At 40.8% G+C, this 24945-nt stretch overlaps 1 protein-coding gene across 1 annotated transcript in view; it reads left to right on the forward strand.

The window, feature by feature from the left end:
• Positions 1-246: 246 nt before the first annotated feature.
• The window catches only part of C1D (C1D nuclear receptor corepressor), a 44354-nt gene continuing 19655 nt past the window's right edge, over positions 247-24945 (forward strand). The window contains exons 1-2 of the mRNA XM_074332079.2: positions 247-684; positions 7375-7546. The gene's annotated coding sequence lies outside the window, so the exon portion shown is untranslated. The remainder of the gene's footprint in view (positions 685-7374; positions 7547-24945) is intronic.

Below are 24945 nucleotides of genomic sequence, written 5' to 3' on the forward strand. Positions count from 1 at the left end.
TCTTTTTACAGAGGGGGAAAGAGGCTCAGAAAGAGGAAATAACTTGGTCCAAAGTCGTACAAGTATTATGTGGCAAAATTCAGATTTGCATTTATCTGTTTGAGTTCTTTGCTTTTCTAGGACAGTCTGTATTAGTAAAAGTAATAAGAACATGCATGTATTCAGTGCTTTGTAATTTGAAAATCCTTTCTTATGTGTTATGCAATATGTGTGGTTTGGGCTATTGGGGCTTTAAGCAACAGAAATAGACTCTTGATAGCATACTAAAGAGGACTCCATAGGAGGGTGTGGGGTGGTGTATCAGTCTGCGTTCAGAGAAGCAAAATCACTAGGGATTTATTACAGGAACCTGACCTTACCCAATTGTGGGAGCTGATTAAGCAGTCTCTATAAAGCCGCTGTCCTCGGTCTGATGCTGGAGCTGGAGTCCACAAGGCAGGCAGCTGGGGAGGGGAGACGGATATAAGTGGGGAAGAACAAGAACCAGCCGGGACCCACACACACCAGCTGGGAACCACAAGGATCAGCTGAACCCCGTGCCTCTGGTGTACCTACCCTGCAGAAACCAGGACCCTTCATCTCCGAGCTGAGCACACATGCCTGGCCTAGAAGTTGGAGAAGCTGAATGACGACCCTGGGAAAGGCATGGCAGTTGCAGGCTGGCCACTGTCTCGTGCTAACAAGGTGAGCCAGCAGATAAAGTGCAACACTTGCTTGGCGGGAGGGAGAGAAGTCTTGCCCTGGGCTTGAAGGGTGGTTGGACAGGTCAGGGGAGGTTACCTGAAGTGAAGATGCTGATGATGGAATGTGTGTGGCAGGTTAGGGATAAAGAAAGACAGCACAGTAGAACAGAAGGAACACTGATCCCAGAATCAGAAAGCTGCAGTATGTTAATCATGTCTCTTTGGGTTTCAGACACAGGATCTCAACTGACACTGGCTTAATATAAAGGGGTGTGTGACTGTGAAATCTGAGGGCAGGTTATCTTCTGGTGTGGCTGGACCAAAGCTACAAGGCTCACAGTCTGTTGCCAGGCAGTGTCTGAGTCGCGGCTGGCTGTCCTCTGGTTGACTGCATTCTCAGGCAGGCTTTCCCCATGTGGTGGCCAAAATGACCAAGTGTGTGTCATCCCAGTGGGCAGAGGGCACATTCCCCCAACAGTTCCAGCCTGGCCGGGCCGGTGCCCTCCCTGAGCTAATTGTGATGGTCAGGGAGAAAGAGTGTTCTCATTGTTTAGGCCCATTTATTGTGCCCACAAATTCCTAACAACGTGAAGTTTGAGGTGGTTCCCACAACAAAGTCAGGCTACCATTGTCACGAGATGCAAGGGACCAAGAGCTGGGCAGCCCAAAACAGCAGGTGCTTTTAGAACGCTCAGTCCCAGGCCTGCCGTGCATGTAACCCGTAAAACAGACCCATCGAATGGGAAAAGGCAAGCATAGGCCTTCTGGAAACTGAGACGATCCCCCCTCAAATCTAAAGAGCTGTTGTTGAGAGAAAACCAGCCTGGTCAGACAAGAGACAAGATATTTAGAGCAAGACTGTGGGAAACAGAGTCACCAGGGTGGGTGTGGGCAGAACCCTGAAGAAGTTATAGGGACAAAGACGGCAAACTCCCAGAGCAGGGGACATTCCCCATGGTGCTGTGCGCGGGAGCTGAGTAATTTTTGGATGTTGGATACAAGGGCATACATCACCAAAGGATAAATAACTTGCAGGAGAGTCAACACAGTACCAGCTGCAGGCCTCAGAGACTCTCATTAGTAACCAGCAGGGATACAGGGCTGCAGTTCTGGGCCCCCGGGCCTCCCTCCCCTCGCTGTTCTGTCAGGGCCAAACTGGGAAAGCAAGGAGAAAAAAGCAGACCTGTTAATTAGTGTGGCTCGTGTCTAGCTGCCTACCTGCCGTGGGGAAAGGGCACCAGAGAGGGGCTGGTCCCTCGGGTTGGCCTGTTATTTACCAAGCTCAGTGAGGCCTGAGGCAGAAGCATTCCAGTGACTCTGGGGATGATCCCAGGAAGGAGCCGTCTCTGAAGTCAAGCTGCAAGGCAGCGGAAACCCAGTAGGTCAGGCACCCAGCAGCAGCCAGAACATCTGCTTGCACACAACACACGAAGGCCTCCAACAGAAGCCACTCAAATCTACGTACCAGTTCTGCCCCCATCTCAGGGGACCATTTGCCCTGGGGTGCTGCTGGGCTTCTACTCTGAAAACCAGAAAGTCCCAGGTAGCCCAGGATGAGTTGGTCACCATACCCCACCTTTGTAGGACAGCATTGTCCTCTGAGGAGCGTACAAGAGGGGCCACAATGTGTGAGAGGGGAGGCCTGACAAATAGGGACTACTCGGATCTCACCTGCTCATGCTTTGGGGACTTTAAAACAAGGAGAGAAACCAAGTTGTCTGCCCTCTGGTGGCTTGTCATTTGCTTCAAGGTAGTTGACACCTTTGCCATCAAATATAGAAGACTTGTTAGCTAAGAGAGGACGCCTACAGCAAATTCAGAGGGGAAGCCAAAATGCTGCCCCCCAATCATTCATGGGCCAAAAAGCAGGTACTCCCAACCCAGGCCCCATTTTACTGATGAGAAAAACCAAGGCTCAGAGCTGTTACATGAATTGCCTAAGGTAACGCTGCTAAAATATAGTAAAACCATGATTTCTCTCTGTTCTTCTGGTTTCTTGTCTGGAGTTCCCTCCCCTACAGCACACGCAATAAGTTAGGTATCAATGACTCATGCTCATAACAGAGGTCCCCTGGGTTTGCTTGAGATGGCTGAGCTTTGGCCACAGTTGATTACCATTTGACAAGTTCTACAGGACGTCCTGCAGATTGGAGAGGAATTTTATTTGCTGTCTTTACTAGGAAAAGTGGGATTTGGTGTGGGACACATTTGTCAAGCACTGTCTGTGACACCTGTCCTCAGCGGGGTGGGTGTTCCCTCTATGGAACAGAAGACCCTGGTGAAGGAGGTGATGGGCCACCACAATGGTCAGGAGGGATCCTGTGGGGCAACGTGAAGCAAATCCCCCCTCCCCAGGTGTAGGAGCAGGCTCAGCTGCCAATAATGGCCCGTTAATCTTTGGAAGGCCCCAGTCATCACTTGTATTCAATAGCATATATGGATTGTTAGGCCAAACTGACCACTTAGAACAGCAGTCTCTCTCTACATTGTGCAGTTGGTATTCATTCGTGTAATCAAATTGTCCAATTGAAGAAGTCCATATGGAACAAACTGACAGGAAGTTCACTGACTTAATAGTAGTTTTGAATTCTTAATTCTATAGTTTTTATTGCATAAAGATGTTACTTTTTTAAAAATCAGGCCTTCTCTTATTTTGGAAAATTCCTGAGACTGACGTAAGGAAGTTTTGTGGGTGCTATAAAAGCTATATGGTTTTCTGTGTGCCCTGGTTGTGTGCATACACCATAGATGGATTAAACTGAAGATTAGAAACAACTGAAAAGAGAATTGGTAAACTAGAAAAAAGAGCTAAAGAAATTATCCATAATACTGAACAGAGACATGGGGAGATGAAAACATCGACCCATCAATTAAACAATACGGAGGATAAATAAACAAATAGAGGACAGACAATATTTGAAGTGATCATGGATAATAATTTTACAAATATGATGAAAGCCATGAATCCACAGCTACAGGAAGAGCAACATATATCAAGTAAGTGCTCAGTAAATGTAGGGAGCACATTATTATTACTTTCATTTCTGGATATACCCTCCCTCTGGTCACTGTGCAATCAAGTTCATTGATTATCATATATCAGGGTGTAATTTCCTCGTTCTCACTTCTGCCTCCCTAGTGCATCTCACCTTTTCTGCCTGAATCCTTACCCTCTCCCTTCCACTGCTACCTCACATGTATGAATGTGAGCAGTGTCCAGGCTTGTCTGATAGGGCATTTAAAAGCCTGTAGATGGATGCCAAGAAGGACATCCTAAGCATAAAGAGCCATAATCTTCTGTGTGTTAAGGCCCAGCAGATGTGGCTTTTGCTTCTAAATATGTTTGGATAGTTCTCTTTGGTCTTTTATGAAACTCTGTGTAATATCTAAGTGAGGCATTCTGAGGGCTCCAAACAGGACATTTAACTCCAATGAAATAAAATCAAGAGACAGCCTTATGGGAAAATTTGGATGCTGATGGGGTCTGAATGGCTTATGGAAAAGGCCACCAGAACTAGGGTTCCCAAAGAATAATGAATGCACATTTACTTCGTGTATTTTGACAAACCCTACTAGAATCCTGGCAGCTAACGTCTCAAGCTAAAAGTGTCGATTTTCATTGTGCCCTCAGGACCGTAGAGAAATAGTACAAAGTCATCCTCTTCCCCCATTTTCTTCTTTTTTTAGCTCCAGTACAGCACAGGCCAACTGCATTTGGCTCAGGAATGAGGCATTTTGCAGCATGTTTTGAACTGCTTCCAGAATTGCAGTTCGTTTCCTTGGCTAGAAACAGATGGAAAGAGCTCATATCTAACTACCTTCACTCTCCCCCAAATGCCTGACTCCCAGCAAACACAATCCACAGTGCGATGCCTAATGTGGTTCTTCTGTCCACAGCTGCCAGCTCCTAACTCTTCCTCAGATTTCTGTCTGATACAATGGCTGCTGCTATTGTATCATGGAATGGGTTGATGGGTGTCCCCCTAAAAAGATATATTGAACTCTGTATTAAGACACAGAATCAATAGGATATGCAGAGATATACAGAAAGAGATTTATTATGAGGGATTGGCTCACATGAGTATGGAGACTGAGAAGTCCCACAATCTGCAGTTGGCAAGCTGGAGGCCCAGGAAAGCCGTGGTATAGTTCCAGGCCCGACCCGAAGGCCTAAGAACCAGGGGAGCCAATGGTGTAAGCCCTGGTCAGAGTCTGAAGGCCCAAGAACCAGGAGCACTGATATCCAAGAACAGGAGAAGATGGATGTACCCTCTCAAGCAGAGAGCACATGAGGGAGAGGGCAGTTACTGATGCAAATTTCTCACAGAAAGTGAGAAATTCACTCACAGTAAGTCCCTTCCAGTAGGTCTGGAGTGGGGCCCAAGAGTCTGCATTTTTAACCCGGTGGTTCAATAGGATGTCTGCAAAGTCAGGAATTGTAGGATAAACTTACTTTTAAATAGTATATTAGTTACTAAATTCCAATATGGGGAGGGAGGTTTGCCCCACACCACCAAGCTATGCTCCAGACACCAGCTGTGTGTCCTAACAATTCAACTCAATTCTGACGGTCTGTCCAGAGACAGCTTCTGGTCTCACAGGGTAAGGTCTCAGTCCTACAACCACCCACTGCCCCACCCCCACGCTGCCCCACTTGAGATGCCAGTGGAAGGTCCAGGTTGTTACCTGGACTTCTGACTGACTAGCTACAGATCAGAGGTCCCCACGACCTCTTCCTTGGGTTCAATTAATTTGCTAGAGAGCCTCACAACAGAACTCAGAAAACCCACTCACTCACTAGATCACTGGTTTATTACAAAAGGGTATAAGTCAGGAACAGCCAGAGAGAAGAAATGCAGAGGGTAAGGTATGGCGGAAGGGTGTGGCTTGAATTCCCTCGGAGCAGAGCCTGAGACAGGGATTCAGGAGCATGTGGTTCATTGAGGGAGTGCTCTTCAGAAGCAAACAAAAGGAGGTAGAGGAACAGGCCAGGGAATGAGTGAGCAAGGACACTGCCTGAGGTAAAACCTACCTTGGCCTGATCCATGGGGGGTAGACTCTGGAGCAGTGCTGTCCAATAGAGGTTACTGCAATAATGGGAATGTTCTATATAATTGGGAATGTTCTGTATAATTGGCACTGTCTAGTACAGCTACCACTAACTACATAGGGCCATCAAGCATTTGAAATACGGCTAGCATAACCAATGAACTGAATTTTAAATTTAAATAGCTACGTATGGCTAATGACTACCATATCAGACAGTATAGTTCTGGAGTATAAACCTCAAAACAGAATGAGGTGAGAGGGCTGGCTTCTTGTGGCTCTTCGGCTGGGAGCCACCCCCGCCTTGGTGGGGCAGGGCAAAATGACCCAGGCAAGGCTGTTACGACATTCACACAGTGAAGGGGTGTGTGTACTGGCCAAGTAAAGGGGATGGGCTGCACCACAGTGCCCACTACATGTTGGTCCTCAGCTGAGGGAGAACTATTTTCATCCCAACTCATCGATTTCTCCAAGAACTGAACTGTAACCATAAAACAACCTGAAGCCAACAATGGGCCATGTATTTCATACAGCAGAACAGCCTTCCTAAGTCCCAGAGATGTTGGTTCCTCTCCCACCTCAGTCTTAAATCTTTACTGGCAATTCTTCTACTGGTTTGCTGGTCTCAAGAGGAGGGTCATGATCTTTTGCATAAGTACGCAGAGGGAATTTTTCTGTAGACTTCCGATTATTAGCTGTTTCAGCCATAGAAAGGACATCTATTTGATTTTACAGTATCTCCTGCAATCTTTGAGATGGCTAGCCCAACAGCTCTAACGAAAAAAGAAAAAACAAAAACAACTTTGCCCTTTCTACACTGGAGTGTCATAGATACAAAGTTATAAATGAGGAAACCCAGTTCATGTTTTATTTATACCTATTACACATAATTTATAGCGTTGAAAAATGCATCCAGCCTAATTTATTCAGGAATTAACTCTGGGAGAGATTAATTTTGGATCGATGGCCCTTTCCTAAAGTATATCATCTCTATTCATAATCTTGGCTTGCAGACAGAGATGATAATTAAAAAAAAAAAAGAAAGAACGAAAAACAAAACCATAAGCAAAACCAAAAATTTCCAAAAGGATACTTTAAGTCCTTAAAATGAGGATAACAAGATGTTTTGAAAATTAGGATAACTTTGGAGTTTACTAATACAGCCAGAATTTAGAACTCATCTTAACTGTTCTTTCCACTGAGTTTGGATGTTTAGTAGAGAGTTTTATATGGAAAGACATAAAACAGAAGAAAATTAAAAAACAGAACTTTGCACCTATCAATTATTTAATAATAATAAATTAGCAACTCTAAATATTTAATTAGCATAACACTTCTATCACCTATGTCACATCTTTCCAGACTACCAGGCAAATGTGTGCATATGTGTGTGCGCATGTGTGTGTGTTGGGAGAGGAAAGGATGGAAGGACATAATATCGCTGTGAGCCTCTTGACAGTCAAGGGGAAAAGGGAACAATAGAGCCTAATACAAGAAAGTACATGACTTTGCCAGGAGGAACTAATTTGGTTTTTGTTTCAGACCATTGTCTTTTTTTTTTTTTTTTAAAGAAAGCTATCTTTATTTTTAACAACAAGCAAATAAATAATATAGTAGATAGTCTTTTCTTCTTTTTTTTCCTTAGATCCCAACCATCTGTATTGCCTTACACCTGGCCCATTTCATTCACTGACAACATTACCTGCCTGGCGCCGACTGACACTGTGTTTGTGACCTGTTGTCCCGAAGATGCCGTGCAGAGCTTATCATGCCTGCCTCTTCCTGTTTAAGCCTCAGGCCAGTCAGAGTGCCACCAGGTGGGTAGAGGAGGAGACAAAGTGAGTTGTCCACCACCCTTCCCATGGCAGATGAAGCCCTCTCTCCACAGCTAGTATGGTTTCATAACTCTTCTTTCCTGAGCCCTCTGGCACTGTCGTCACCCCAGCATCCAGCCAATGCCCAGAATTTGAGGCCATCTTTGGCAATGGATAAGGGTACCACAGGAGGGAGACTGGGGAAAGGGTACCAGAAAGGTCTCCCTTACAGATGGGGTCTTGTTTGGTATTGTCTACTTGAAAAAAAAAAAATGCAGGGGCATTCTACCTAGCTATGTATCTTACTGGACAAAACCAGAGTGTAATATTAAGTCATCGGCCTTTAGATTATCTGACCAAGTGAGTGATTCCGGCTTGCCTCTGGACTGTCCTTGGAAGTTGCATGATTTAGTTCTGAAAGGGAGAATAAATCTCACTCCTTCGCCAGCACTCCACAAAAAGCAATGCAGGACGTTTACTCAAGTGCACAAATCTCTAAACTTTGCTGCCACACATGGGGGAATTACTGGCCCCTGAAACCTATCACAAACAGGTAAGAAGGAGCTTATAACATGATTTGACACGGAGTTTTGAAGGACCCCCTCAGAAATGTGGAAAGTGCAGCTTTAAAGGCACCATTTCAGGAGATTAGGATTTCAAATTGTGTTGCTTTATCTTGGCGTTTTTCTTTTCACAAGGTTTTCCTTAGGCCTTGCCGCAGGGTTCTTTTTTTTGTCTTCCTTTCTCTCCTCAGTCTACATATGAAGGTTTGCAATGCTTCATGCATGAAGACGTGTGCAAAACTGAGTAAATTCAATATGACCAACTTTGTAGTCACTGGCTCCACATGCATTTGCTTGCTGCGAAGAGGAAAGCATGTGAGGAAAATATACTGCCCCTGAAGGAACGAATCGGTCTCAAGGATAATTGCTCATTTTTAACCGTTCCTTGTGTCTTACCAGAGTAGATCAGTAAAGAGGCTGGCCCTGTGGCACGAAGCGCTCTCAGCCACAACTCTTTGCAGTGGGCCCATTTCTAGGCCTTCTCGCTCTCCATCCTGGTTATATCAGCAACAGCTCACCACTACCAGCTCTCTGGGTCTCCTCTCAATTCCCTGATATTTCTTGAGGTTCTCACAAGGCTCGAGCCCCTGGGCTCCTGGCAGCTGAAATAAAACCTGAAAGAAATCCACGTAGCTCTGCAAACAGTGCGCAAGGAGCCAAACCCTTCCATTTTTGGTCATGTGGCTACTGGAGTCCCTGAGCTTAGAACTCGGAGTTAATGCTGTTGGAAAACTTGGGACCAAACTCTAGGCCTAGAAAGGGAAGAATAGACTTAGTCCCCAGCCCAAAGACCCTTCTATTTCCTTCAGAGAAATCATGAAACAACCACTCGCCTTAGATTTTCTGGAGCAATACTGTTTTGAGCATTCTTGTTTTGTGGTCTATAAACATTCTTCTGTCCATATTAGAGCATGTGTTCTAACTGTGGCTGGGGTTGAGGAGACGCAGAAGTTGGGAAGATGTAGGTCTAGGAGCTAACAGAAATTGGGGTCAAATTGGGTTTATATTGTTTCTGGGCAACTATTAGGGCAATTTGTTACAAAGAAGGTCCGCAGACTGGGACAGAAGTCGAGACTGGTCCACCAGTTTAGCCCGTTCTCAGTCTTGTTAATGAAACAGAAATCAGAGTGCTGATGAATGGAGGAGGAAGAAGAATGGCAGGATGAGGAGCTGGGAGCATTAGTTGGGGCAGAACGCATTGCACTGGATGATGTATAGGCAAAGACGGTCCAGATGGCCCTAGGGACCTGCGATAGAAGTTAAGAGGGAAAAGATTGGGACAAGCTTTGCCTATTCCCCTATTTTGCTTAAGCCAGCCTTAATCCTTTGGGATTTAACTTCTGAATAATCAATGAAAACTCTTAAATATTGTGACACTTTACTAGGGAGAATGGCCAGTTCTTAACATTTTTACGTGCATGTGTGTCTGCAGATGAAAAGATAGCACTCTGGTGTGACCCAAAAGGGTTTGACGACCTGGTCCCAGTCTATCTTTCTCAGCTCATCTTTTCCAACCTTCCCATCAACCCCTTGCTCTTGTCCTTCCAATCTCTTCCCCATTCTCAGGCACACCAGCACCTACACAGCAGTGCCGAGAGTCTTCTCACTGCCCAGTATGGGTCCTTCTCTCTACTCTCTGGAAATTTCTTATTTTCTGTTCTTCATGTTCCCTGTCAAGTTCCTTCTATCATGACTTTTCTAGCTCCCCAGAGAAAATTAATCCTACAACTCTCTGAACTTCCATTCTTATGCTACTATAGCATATGCACAATGATAATTATTTCTTCATTGGTATTGCTCTGCTATATCATGTATGTTTTCAGCAGGGAAACCAAAGTCAAATTGAGTTGCCTTGCCCTGCATTAAGCTAAATGAATAGTCTGAGATATGCAAATACACTGTCAGTATTTGGTAGGTGTTTATAAAAGAGGGGAGGAGAACGGGGATAGAGAAGCTCTATCTCTGCTATCAATAGTGCATACTGGAATACATACATATGCATTAAAAATAAATATGTGTATATATATACACAACATATATAGATATACAGAATTACTTACTATGTACCATGTATGTGCTAAGCAATTTTACATGGATGTTTTTATTTAATTCTCACAAGGGCCTCTAAGGCAGTAACAGTACTTCTTCTGTTTTAGAGGTGAACAAATAGAAATGATTAAGGATTTAAATAATTTGACCAAGGTCACATAGCTAATAATAGAGCATAAATTCAAATTCAGATGTTCTGACTCCAGAGCCCAAGATTTCATCTGTTATTCATAATTACCTCACTTTTATCCTACCTGTATTTATCATAACGTACAGCTGTCATTTTCTTAGGTGCCTGCCTCCCATTTTCGAAGCTGAAAAGTCCAGACATTGTCACAGCCTTCTTTGCAGGTAGGGTGCAGGCACATGACCCAGGACTTGACTATATAGATGCACCTGCTAGTGACGTTGAATTGGGAGCTGGTGACATAACAAGGCAGAGGCAGTGGAGAATCCAGAGGTACCAAGGTGATGGTAGCATGAGCAGTACCACCCCGAGTTCAGGGTCTGTGTCTGCTGGGCAATCGACAGCATCTGTTATTCGGTGGTGGGGGCAGCGGTGCTGATTTCCTCTTAGAGGGGTTAGCGGCTGTGTTTTTGGCTGGGTTCCACCTGCTTCCCAGCTTTCTTTCTCTAGTCATTTTGAGCCTTGTCCCAATCATGTTGAACTATCCAACAACTCAACAGCAAATGCTTCTTTTTCACTTAATCAGCCAGAGTTAGTTTCTGTTCCTTGCAGCTAACAACCCTGACTGGTATAATATGGAAACTAATTATCTTGTATATAGTTTGATCCCCACATACATCAGTCCTACCGGGAAGGGAAAACCCAGAATTTTATAAAAGTTCAACAGAGTGGAGGATGAAGGTGGCAGATTGTGTATCACTGGGAACAATTTCTAGCTGGTCTATCTGACTACCTATTTATAATTCATATTGCCATTTGCATGGATGACTATGAGACTTTTCAGTATGTTGTTATAAAACTAGTGTCCAGAAATGGATTTTTATCTTCCAAGTGTAATTTGATTTCCAAGTCTGACTCTAGGTTTAAAAATATTTGTAATGAATTTGGCTTTTACTTTGCTAAATACTTTATTAAATCTTTCCTGCTCATTATAGGCAAAATGCCTTCCCCAAATTGTAGTATTTCAAAAACTAAGATCACAGAGGAAGTTGAATTGCTGAATTATTTAATATAATCTGACTCATTCGACCCTTAGCTTCTGAGATGGAAGAAGATATGATAGCTTACATAAAGGTTATTGATAAATTCCAAGATGAAATCCACTTTGAAGAGAATGAAATGTGGTTAGGGGAGTAACCAGTCTCTGTGGCCTAAGGCAAGGAGAGAGCTGAGTTTATAGTTTGACAAAAGGGTTATAATTACAAGGCATTTCTGAACTTCTGGAAGAAGCTACCGCTTCAGATGGCCAAGTGGTCTACTGAGATGTCAGATATTAGACAGGAATAAACCTTACAGAGGCCAGGGATTTGACCTCAGTAAGTCTAGACATGCTAACACGATTATCATTACTCTAATCAGATTATAAAGTAAACACACACTCTACAAAGCAAAGAATCTCATGGGGTTGTTATTTAGAAAACAATGAAAGGCTGCTTTCTATCTACTGAGGATACAACTGGAAGGAATGAGGTGGTTTTGCAGCATGAGAAATTTTAGTTATATCAATGGCTCTCGATCAGGAATGATTTGGAAATGATGGTAGGAGGACGGGGAGACAGGGCGCTCCTGACATCTCCTGGGTGGAGGCCAGGGATGCTGCAAGGCATCCTACAGTGTGAAGGACAACCGCCCACAACAAAGAATTATCTGGCATCCAAAATGCCAGTAGTGCAGAGGTTGAGAAACCCTGGGTTAGATGCAAGGAAGAAATTTCTGAATCTGAAGTTATATAAATATTGGAATGGATTTACAGCTCCAGGGGTATTGTGAGGTGAGTGAAATACTTGCCATAGGGTGCAGAATTTAAGAGTGCCAGTAACTTCAGTAATCAAGATGAGTAGTATTTTCAAATATCAAAATAAGTGCAAAAAGTCCCTGATGAACAATATATCAAAATTTTAAATAAAGACAGGATCCGACAGAGATGGGATTTGAGTAGGGGAAGTTAAAATATTATTTATTTTGATTACTGAGGTTTTGGGCACCAACTCCCCCCTTAAATTTTGTGCCCCCGGCAAGTGCCTCAATCCCCTCACCTTAGTCCTGGCCTGTTGGATTATCAAGGGTATGGAACCATTTTAGCTAAAAGGTGATTTGATTTGATTATTACTAAACTGGGAGTAGTTAAGGCTGCTGAGGGTAATGAGAAGGTTTTTTCCAGCTCTAGAATTTTAGATTTTTATAACAATGTTAAGTAAGGAGGCAACCCTCACAATAAGCCACATAGCATTTCCCTAATATAGTTTTTTAACTTCTCTGATTTATAGTCCGATCTTGACTAGCCAATATCATCTGCATTGTGAAGGATAATGTATGAATGGCATCCCAAAGAAATATGTGGCATTAATAGTGATCTTTCGCAGCACTCTTTTGGTGTAACTCACACATCCAGAAAAATAACCACTGTCTGACTTTTTCATTTTTCTTAGCAAGTAAAGTATACCTCCTCATTCTCTCCCTTCCCCAATCCCACTTCACCTCAAAAATAACTTACTATTCTTTTCTGGGCTCCATTGAGATTGACATTATTCTACACTACTTGTCCCTTTTGCCTCCCAAAATGCCATAAATGGAATTTTTGGTGTGTTGGGGAGGGGGTGGATTTTAAATATTTTTCTTTCTACTAGGCTTGGGGAAATAGTCTGTCTATATGTAATTCAGTTTATGTATATGGGATATCAAGCACTTACATCATAACGTTGACCCCCTCAGGAATGTCACATGAAAGTTTCAAAGATAATTTACTATCCTGGGCATGGCAAGATAGACTGTTATAAAAAATTACAGTAGTATTACTAATTAGGAGAAATGTGGGCTTGGATGCATATCAGAACAAACACTCTAACCATTGTAGATTGCCTTCCATTAATTTCCCTGGTTTCCATCTATGCACGGCAGCCTGTTAAGAGTCCCTCATTCAGCAAATGTGCTCATGCATGAAGTAACTGGATATAGGACTCAGCACTTCCCCACATCCTGTCACTTAATCTAACTGACATATGTACCATTCCTTTTGATCTATGCTAAACATCTTTATCTCAGTGCAGATCTCAACTTTCTATCTGTTATTTTTAAAAAATGCTTTAATCAGAGGGTGGCGACAAGTTGGGTTGAATTATAGGGTTTGAGTTTAGGATTTTTTTTTTTCATTCTGTTAGAAACAAGGCAACATCAAACTTAGGCTTCTTCTTCCCAACCACTTAGTCATTGCTATTTTGATGAGCCATTTTGTGTTTATTTCTTGAAAGAAAGAACAAAAAGAAAGAAAAGAAAAAAAAAAAGAACTAAGGAACTAAGTGGTAGATGGGTAGATGAAGAACCATTCTAATTTAATTTGAATTACCAAAGCTAGACATAGCCAAATGTCTTCTTCTCTTTCTTTCTTATTACTTTTATTTTCTTTTTCCTTCTTGGTCCAGAGGTGAATGGAAGTTCATGTATGTCTGCCCACTGCTTAAGAAAAGGATGCATTTAGTTGTCTAGACTAGGGTTTGGGACTCTTGAGCTGCCAGGATGTGAACTTTGTTGTACCAGGAGAGGGCAGTGTAGAGCCCGAGTGGAAATCCTGTTGCCTTGGGCAGAAGAAGTCCGGCAGCCCATTTAGGATTATGCATTTTGACTAACAACAGGTCATAGGATCTAAATTGTATGTGCCTAAGATTTCCTATGCCCAAAATGGTGATGAAAACGCTTAAAGGTTTCTCTATAATAAACTGTCTACGTGAATATTAGGTTTGTGGGCTACCTCTTATTTTGTGGCAGAAAAGAAAACTATGACCCGGGAGAATATTAGTTAGCTCTTCAGAAAGAAGACCAAATGAGATAAATGGGGTGTTTGTTCTCTTTTCTATATTCCTGTCCTCTAAACAGATGTTACTCCACCATTTTATATAATTGTATATAGACTGGACAAATGAAGGAGGAAGTGAATGAGTCAGAGTTCATTGAAAATAGTAAGGATTCTTTTATGACATTTTGGTCTTGGTCATACTTAAAGTATAGGTCATGAGGAAAACGTATTTCTTACTGTGGTTCGTGTTCATCACTGCTGCGAAGAGTGTGTTGTACAACATTTCAAATAGAATCCTACAACTACAGGTGACCCTTAAACAACACAGGGGTTAGGGGTGCTGCCCCCTGCACAGTCGAAAATCCGTGTATAACTTTGGACTTCCCGATATCCATCTATAGTGATGATACGTAGTGGTTGCCGAGGACATGAGTGGGGGATTCACTGGGAAAGGGGCATGAGTAAACTTTCCAAGAAATGTTTTATAGCTTAATTGGAATGGTCTCGCATTTGCCAAAACTCATTGAATGGCATAGTTACAATGAATACATTTTATTATATTTAAATTATACCTCAATAAAGTTGATTTAAGAAATCTTGTGACCTTAAGTACTTTGCAATGTTCTCAGCTTTTGATCCATTTTTGTGTGTGGGCAAGCACACATTGGTTTTAAGGTTAAACTTCCTGTTTAGGCCATCTGTACAACATACAAAGCAATGGTTAATGGTTATTGTATTAGTTTCCTAGGGCTATCCTAACAAAGTACCACAAACCAGGTGGCTTAAACAACAGAAATTTTTCTGACACTTCTGGAAGCCAGAAGTCCAAGAGCAAGATATTGGCAGGGTTGGTTCCTTCTGAGGACTGTGAGGACGAATCTGTAAAATAAGATTTTACACTTTACTTATAGTAAAATAAGACCGGGTCTTTAATATAATATAATATAATATAATATAATATAATATAATATAATATAATATAATATAATATAATACCGGGTCTTATATAAAACCGCATCTAATCTAATCTAATCTAATCTAATCTAATCTAATCTAATCTAATCTAATACCAGGTCTTATATAAGACTGGGTCTAATATAATATAACATAATATAATACCCGGTCTTATATTAATTTTTGCTCCAAAAGACTCATTAGAGCTGATTGTCAGGCTATGTCTTATTTTCGGGGAAACATGGTAATATAAAACTTTCACAGAATTTTTGGGAAATAGAATAAAAAATTCACCCAGATGTCATTACCTTATAGAACTATCTACTTTTCTCTGAAATTCTATACATGTTATGTTTAGATGTATTGAATGAACACAACATAGTATTTTCCTTCATAATATAGATGTACTTCTCCCTGCTGACAGTTTTGTTGTTGTTTGTATAACACTTCCACTGTATTTTTGTTCATGGTCAGGGAAATGATGCCAGGTTTCTTTCTTTTATACTAATCAGTGTACACATTTTCTAACCTTTTCTTTGTATAATAGTTACAAGGGTGAATCTAATTATCAACTAACCAATCAGCAGCAAGATGGGATTATAGTAATGTACCAGGCACAGAAAAAGAAATTAGAGAGGTAGAAAGAGGTCACAGTCCTTAAGAACTTGAAATCTAGTTGAGGAGTTTGCAAAAGAAGTGCCAGATCTGAATGCAGATCGAATTCCCTACTGTGTTTACCTGCACATTATACTTTTATGCCACCTGCTCTAAATTGCTCTTAGATGATTGCAGTGGTCAAAGACACTGAGGAAAGGGAGAGTGAAAAGGAAGCAATAGAAGAGTCAGCCCAGGGAAGGTCCCCCAGGACCAGTTGTGTGTTGGCTGCCATAGGAGAGAGTCAGTGCGACTTGATCTTGTCAAGAATTTTGCTCCTGCGACTAACAGGCGCTTGGGGGAATGTAGTGAAAATAATACTAATACAGTAATAAGATACTGTTTATTACTTGATATGAAAAGAACAAATCGGCTACTGACATAAGACATAAAAACAGATTCTACCCCCATTTGGAATTAAACACATGTCAAGGATGGTTGCTAAAGAAAATGAGAAGTTTCTACTCCCTACCCTCTAAAACAGCAAAACGAGCAAATAAAATCACCCATCATTCTACCCTTCTTTCACATTATATACTCTGTTTCTGAATGTGGAGAATTAATTATGCTGTAGATGAGATTAAGCCAATTTTGGTAATTAAGATTTTTCAAACCCATTATCTCTTGTATCCAGATGCAAATATTTTACTCTAGGGACAAGGGTTTTACAAAAGATCTGTCAAAGAATAAGGCCCTCTTCATGGATAGCTATTTGTTTTCCAATTAGCAAAAGTCATAGCTTAGAGCAAGTCCAAAATAGTACAGATTACTATAAATGCCTCTACCCAAACATTTCCGGTCTTGTTTGTTATCAGAATAATCACTTCCACATTTTAGTTTACTTTGTAGCATAAACAAGTTTTTAAGTTTATCTGGATAATATTTTCACCTTCAACGCTCCTTTGCCTGCAGGGTCCCAGTCTTTCTTTGGCAAAGGGCAGGACTCAGGACCTCTTCAAATATCCATTGTGATTTATGATCCTATAAGTTAATTTGCTTGATAAGGGCTATTGGGGCTTGAGTTCCCAGGACGGACACCCCAAGCTCCCATTATATTGAAAACACTTGTGTTGACTTGCAGTCTTCACACGGTATTCCCCAAGCCCAAGTTATGGAGTGTGTGAGATCTGCTTCTCTAGCGGCTTTCTGCTGAATTAATCCTTTTTGTGGAAACTGTCAGATAAACCAACCCTCGCTTTGAAATTAGCCCAGTTACTGAACCACAGTCACAATTAGCAGCAAACCCATTTTCCCATTTATTTCGGGAACCAAAAGTACTTTCTAATCCTGAGTTACTTAACCACGCCAGGTCCTGGTATTGTTATCCTATTACTGTTGCTAAAAGTAGCCATACCAAGTCAACTGAGAAGAGCTGCAGTACAGAATTCCAGCCTTGCTTGAAACTGGGATTCAAAACGCTATTTGGAACTATTCATTAGTTGTTATTAGTGTTACATAACAAAGAATTTGGCTGGTCTTTGTTCCTGGTTCCTGGGACTGAGCCTTTAAATTATAGGCATTTCTGAAGGGGTAGGAGTGCCTTTGTAATTGACGGTGGGGCCCTCAGATCCTACTTGAGTTTATGCTAATGAGGTGACCCTAGAGGGCCCCTAGATAGTGTCAGGATGGGGGTTGGCCATGCTGGAATGACCAACCATGTGATTAGAGGGTTGGGGCTTTGAGCCAGATGGTACCAGCCTAACCTCCAGCGAGGGGAGGAGAACTGGAGCTTGACTTCAATCCCGTGGCCAATGATTCAATCACGCAAGTCTATGTAATGAACATGATATCAATAAAAACTCTGGCCACCTGGAGCTTGGCTGAGCTTCCTTGTTGGTGATACACATCGATGTGCTGGGCGAGTGACCTGTCCTGAGGACATGGAGGGTTTGTGTCTGAGACCCTCCCAGGTCTTGCCCTATGTGTCTCTTCATTTGGCTGGTCCTGATTTGGATCCCTTATAAGAAAACTGTAATCGTAAGTATACCACTTTCCTGAGTTCTTCAGTCATGCTAGTGAATTACTGAACCTGAGGAGCTAGTGGAAACTTCCGAATTTGTAACCAGTTGGTCAGAGTGTAGTAGCCTGAGAACCCTTGGGCTGATATTTGAAGTAAGGAGAGTCTTCTGGAAGACTGTGTCCTTAGCCTATTAAATCTGAAATAATTCTGAGTAGTGTCAGAATTGCATTGCAACAAGGAACTTACTTGTTAAGTTTTTAACAGAAGTGGAAGAATTTCTTATGTATATATGATAACACATAGCCTGGTCAGTTGTCCAATTAATTTTCTTCTCTAGGTTTTTTTCTTTTTTCTTTTTTTTTTTTTTTACAGACTTCCAAGTCCAAATGAAAGAAAACAGGTTTTTGTTTTGTTTTGTTTTTCGTATATTGAAATGTAGCATGATGTTCTATTAATGGGGTTACTTAATGCAGCCATTGTTTCAACAGGTTAGGGTTTATAACTAGCTAGCTTGTTTTTGGTTAAGTGGAAACGAAATGACTAGATCTTTTAAACAACCACTTGTAGGACTGGGACACTAAAGCTCTACAAGGTAGGAACTCCACAGAAGCACAGAGGAAAACAAGATATGTTCCTGCAGTTTCCTTGGAAACAAAGATGCAAGGGTGGTACCAAAGTGGATACATCAACTTATTTGGGGAACTTCAGAGGAGACAAGAAGAGCTTTGTGAAACATTTCCACGTCTCTCACCACATAGAGTCTTATAACAGAAGACTCTGCATATAGTAGGTGCTCAATAAATGAGATGCTATGAATAAGGTCCTTAAAGGTTATGTGAGGGCTTTGATGTGAGCCCATGTGTTTGATTCTGGCTTCTTGCTGTAGCCAGCAGGTTCTTTAGGTAGTTTGTTAAGCTTCAAGGAATGACAATGTGGAGACAGGGAACTAGAAGTAGTGTGAGGAGTCATGGCTTCTAAATTATGCTTCTCAAAATTCTGTTTATACTTTCTGTTTCAATTAGTGCTCTAAGTACTGACACTTCCAACGTGGCCCCTGTCTGGAGGGGTGGAGGATACAGGGCAAAGTCAAGCAGTCTTTTCTACTGAGAATGTCCCCTCCTGCCCCTTGAAGAATGGTGAGTAATCCTGAGTAGAGAGTGTGATGCTGGTGCCAAGATGAGGCAACTATCAAATATGATACGTGAAAAAATATGCTCAAATCCAAACCCTTATTAAATGATGAACACAATTATTCCAGGTCACAGGGAACTTACACCATTCCTTCATCTTTTTCCTCCTTAAAAATGACATTTCAATTTAATTATATAATTATTAATTTTAAAAAGGAGCTGATATGGAAACATTAACCTGGAACTGTATTCAAAGACCAATGGGAAAATGTTCACTTGAATAGTAAAGATTGGATTCTTCATGAAGAAATAAGACACGCTGGTATTTCTTCAAGTTTGTCTCTCTGCCCAAATCAGAGATGCAGTTACAGCTGAGCCTTCAAAGGGCAGTTGTGGAGCTCCTTTATAAATGATCCTACTTTATCAATAAGTGTTTTAAAAAATTTCAGGTAGATACCCAGAAGGATTGCTGGGTCATGTGGTAAATCTATTCTTAATTTTTTGAAGAACCTCCATACTGTTTTCCATAGTAGTTGCACCAATTTATATTCCTACCAGCCGTGTGTGAGGGTTCCCTTTTCTCCACATCCTTTCCAATACTTGTTATTTCTTGTTTTATTGATAATAGCCATTCTAATAGGTGTGAGTGGTATCTCATTGTGGTTTTGATTTGCATTTCGCTTATAACTAGTGATGGTGAGTATCTTTTAATATATCTATTGACTATCTGTATGTTTTCCTTGGAAAAGTGTCTATTCAGTTCCTCTGCCTAGTTTTAAATCAGATTTATTGTTGTTATTGTTCAGTTGCATGAGTTGTTTATATATTTTGGATATTAGCCCTTTGTCAGAGGTATCATTTGCAAATATCTTCTACCAAACACTTATTCAAAAAGATACATGTACCCCTATGTTCACTGTAGCATTATTCACAATAGGCAAGAGATGAAAACAATCTAAGTGTCCTTTGATAGATGATCGGATAAAAAAGATGTGGTGCATATATACAATGGAATACTAATCAGCCATAAAAAGATGAAATGTTGCCATTTGCAACAACATGGGTGGATCTTCAGAGTATCATGCTAAGTGAAATAAGTCAGATGGAAAAGGACAAGAATCATATGATTTCACTCATATGTGGAATATAAAATAAAAAGCAACAAACAAACAAAAAAAACAAACTCATAGATACAGACAACAGAATGGTGGTTATCAGAGAGGAAGGGGGAAGATGAAGACGGTAAAAGGGATTAACTATATGGTGACAGAAGGGGACTTTGGGTGGTGAGCACAAAATTAAGTGTACAGCTATTGTGTTATAAATTTGAACACCCACACACAAAAAATTGTACACCTGAAATGTACATAATGTTATTAACTAACGTTCCCAATAAATTTTTAAAAATAGCCATGCTTCTTGGTGGTCCTGGAATCAAGACCATAGACTGCAGTGAAAGCTTTTCCAGATACTCCTCCCTGAGGACGGAGCGAAGGAAGCCTTGGAAAATGTTTGGGAACAGAGCGGTAGAATTCCTTCAGCCTCAAAGGACCTACTCCGGGACAAAATCCCCAAACAAAACAAATTACAAAACGCCCACCCCTGGAACAAGAATAAACTCTCCTTTAAGGAATGTTTAATTGAGCCATTAACACATAGTGAGGAGCAGAGGAAACACATTTCAATGCTCACTCACTGGGCTTACCAGGCATGTCATAACTGGCCTCGTAAAGCACACCCAATTGTCTCTTATTCCTTAATTAACATCTTGTAAAGTTGACAGTGTGATTACAATGGAATCAAACCAGAAATGAATTGGCACTTTTACCAGTAAACACCATAGCTTCCTCATGGGAACTTAAGAAATAGTGTGGATAGAAAGAAAGATGCCCACTACATAAGGAAAAAGCAAAAATAGTGCTGTCAGGAGCTCCTTTAAACCTTTAAGGAAGAAAATAACAAAGTAAGTGCAAAGGAATGCTGTCAAATGGAAGGAATCTTAGCCCTATGATCCTTTCATCAGCTTGCCCTTCTTCACGTAAGACTGGCTGAGCATGGAGCACAAAGGAAGTGTAGGGAGTAGCAAATGCCAGGCACAATTTTACCTTCTGTTTGATTATCTCATTTAATCCTACCAACAACCTATGAGGAAGATGCTATTACCATCTCCTTTTACAGAAGAGAGAACTGCAGCACAGAGAGGGAAAGTAACTTGCAGAAGGTCACACAGCCGTTAAGTTCTGTACTGGGGTTACAAGTCTGGAATTCTGACTTTATAGGTGTACTTTGTACCACTATACTACACAGACTTTTCCTCTGCTACACTCTTAGAGCAATCTTTCTCAATGTGATGTCCAAAGACAAACTTTCAGGGACTCTGGAATTCTGTGTGAATTAGTGGTTTTTTGTGATTTTACCTTTTGGGATAATCTGAAAACAATTAACACAAGCGTGTTTGGGGGATTGCATTGTAATTGGGTATAAGCCTGTGTTGAATTTCTATTTGCCTAAGTGAATTCTTGCCTTCTCTGGAATAATGTTATATTTATGGAGAAGCTGCAACTATAATACACAGAATTCTTGTCTATCCCTCACCAGTTTCCCCTAATGTCAATATCTTAAGTTACCCTGGTACAATTGTGTTGAAACTAAGAAATTGACATTTGTACATTGCTATTAGCTAAACTCCAAATTTTATTCAGAGTTCACCAATTTTTTCTATTAATGTACTTTATATGTTCTAGAATCCAATTTAGGGTATCTTACTGCATTTAGCATCTAGTAATTTTGTCAGAAAAAATTTTAACAAAAATCCCAATCAGTATTTGATTCTGTCCTGATTCATTCTAAGAAAGAATAAGTGTTGCAGTTATAACCAGAATTTTGTTACTGTATGATAAAATCAAATTTTAATCATATTTTTTCTTTTAATTTTCAAATTGGACAGAAACCAAACCTTTTCTTACACAATTTATTATCAAATTTCCTTCCCATTTGTAGAAATTTAACTAATATTTTCATCCTGCAAACTAATAGTTTTGATGCACTGTAGAACCTTCAGATGAATATCCTAACAGTGATGCATTGTCAGATGGTAATTACTGTGCCGCTTGTTGCACAAATATATATACCTTTGAACAGATATGCAGCATTATAATAAACTTTTTTCCCATTAATTTCAATATTATATTTCACCAATATCCCTTTAAAAATGTTATGAAATGAGTCCCAGTGGATATATAGCTTATACATTAAGAGTAAGGCACCTTGACATTTTTTTAGTTCAATAAATAACTCTCTTAATATCTAGGAGAATTAACACTTTCTGAGAAACTAAACTCATTCCTCTTCTCTGGCATGTATTTGTATGGAATTGTGGCAGTTGGCTAGTGCCACAGAATTACGGTGTGACACAATACTACACGTTTATGTCTCAGGTGCCTGAAGACTTCAACTAAGTTGGCCTGCCTCCCTCTGATCTTGACTGGGCTCACTCGTGTTTCTTGGGTGTGGGCTTTGAGTCAGCTGGTCTAGGCTGGGCATGGCTGCGTGACTGGGCTCTGCTGCTGTGTGCCCCTCATCCTCCTCCTGGGACATCCTCAGTGTGATGACACAAGCACAACAGAGCAAGCCCAGATTTTCAAGCCGCCTCGTTCATCACATCCATTGTTACCCCATTGGCCAAAACAAATCAAAAGGACAAACTCAGAACCGAAGGATGGAAAAATATACTCTGCCTCCTGATAGAAGGACTCGCAATGTCATGTGGCAAAAGGCACAGGAACAGAGAGGGCTGAAAAGTCATCCACTGTCCCTTTGTTTCACTATCTAGCCTTGTCATAACAGGCGCCTGCCTGTCTTACAATACTGAAAATTCAGTAGAGCCAAGCTTTTCAGGAATAGACATGGGAATATTCTCAAAGCATTCAATTGCAAACAATAGCACCTGATTTCTGTCATAAAATTTAGAAAAAATAATTAGTAGGTTGGGAATCATAATTTTATAGATTCTACAGATTAGGTTCAGAGCACTTCACTGGCACGTATGCCCATACCTTTGATGAGGAATGATCTGAGTCTCGGTCCAAGGCCTTTTCCCTTTCCACCTTGAGCATCAGTCCAGAAAATTCAGTTTACTGGTAGTGTTGACGTGGAAATGGCAGGAGGCAGTTTTGAAATCAGAGCATAGAGCTACATGCAATTCATAGGAAGGATTCATTCTGAGTGATAAATGCATTTATTTTCATTATGTTATAAACATTGATTTTTTGGCGGGGGGAAGGATGTTATATGGCAAAGTTTCAGGGGATCTGAAAGGAGTACGACAGGAATCAATTTCTTAACTAAGCATTGCCTTATCACAATTATTTTTTCAAATGGCTTATTCTAGGAAGGTTTTCACATTCTGTCTTTATTCCATTTTTGATGTAAACTGTTTAGGACAATAAAACACAGTGAAGCAAAGGTGAATGCTATGGTTTGAATGTTTGTGACCACCCCCCCCAAATCCACGTGTTGAAAGCCGACGACTATCCAAGGTGATGGTATTAGGAGCTGGGGGCTTTGGGAGGTGACTAGGTCACGACGGTAAAGCCCTCATGATGAGATTAATGCCCTTATAAAAGAGGCCTGAGAGAACTCCCGTCTGCTTTCCCCAAGTGAGAATGCAAGAAGTCAGCAGTCTGCAACTGGAAGAGGGCCCTCACCTGACCATGCTGGTACCACTGTAAAATTACAGTTTTTAGCTCTGTGATTCAAAAATAATCTGTGATGAGATGATTTAAGTGTGAATGTTCTATTTCCATTTATCATCTATTGATTAATCTTACCTGAGTCCATTATTAGTATAACGGCTGTAAAATGGTGATTTTTCTTATGCTGTCATTCAGAAGATAGAAAAAAAATTCCAATATTTTACTCTGGTATTAATTGGGATGCTGATTTTGTTATACATAGTTTAACATTAACGTTTAAGAAACTTCTTTAATTCAACATCAAAAATTTTTCTTTGTTTTCATTAACATCAGAATTTTTTATTTCCTCCTGTTTTAGTGATATTAGATAGTGATGATTATTGTTACTAATAATATTTATTAAATGTTCACTCTGTGCCAGGTACTGTGGTAAGGACTTACAGTATCTCACTTCATTTGGTCCTCATAATCCCTAAGAAATAGGTACTATTATTCTCTCTATTTTCCAGGTGAGAAAATTGAGGATCAGAGAGGTTAAATAATTTGCCTAGGGTCACAGAGCTATTTTGCCCTGAAGAGCTGCTGTCTCATCACTCCCCATCATTTGTACTATACAATAATCAAAGGGAAGGAATTGATCTTCACTGGGAATGGGATCAGTGCCTTTATCTTCCACTTCTAAGGCCAGCTGTATTGTTACATATCCACTCTCTTTCACTGCAGCCAAGGGCTGGAGTATTCACTAGTACTTTGAGGTCAATTCAGCCTCCTGATGTGACATGGAGTAACAGAAATTGTGAGGTGGCATAATGCAGTGGTCTTGAAATACTATCAGGGGGAATTCCCCCCACCCCCTCCGTGATTTGAGATTTGGTATAACTTCTTTTTTTACCTAGTTTTATTGAGATGGCATTGACATATAACATTGTATTAGCTTAAGGTATACAACATAATAATTTGATATTATATATTCCAAAATGATTACCACAATAAATTTAGTTAACATCCATCACCTAGCATAGTTACAAATTTTTTCTTGTAATAAGAACTTTTAAGATCTACTCTCTTAGCGGCTTTCAAATATACAATACAGTATTGTTAACTATAGTCACCATGCTGTACATTATTACATCCTCAGAACTTATTTATTTTATAACTGGAAGTTTTGACTATTCTCACCTACGTCACAACCCCCTTAGTTCCCCCACCTCTGGCAGCCACCAATCTGTTCTCTGTGTCTATGAGTTTGGTTTTTTTTTTAGATTCCACTGGATGACTTTTCTTTCTCCATTGTTCCTTAGTGGGCTGAGCAACACTGAAGCAGAAAACACTAAGGTTTAAATCTTGAAATCAGGGATTATAGAAGAAGAAAGTGTGGTGAAGGAAAAGATGGGAGAGTAAAGTGGAGTAAAGGGGAGGAA

Source organism: Rhinolophus sinicus, chromosome 2 (genome assembly GCF_057876585.1).
Source record: "Rhinolophus sinicus isolate RSI-liver-muscle chromosome 2, RSI-T2T, whole genome shotgun sequence".
Classification (NCBI taxonomy): domain Eukaryota; kingdom Metazoa; phylum Chordata; class Mammalia; order Chiroptera; family Rhinolophidae; genus Rhinolophus; species Rhinolophus sinicus.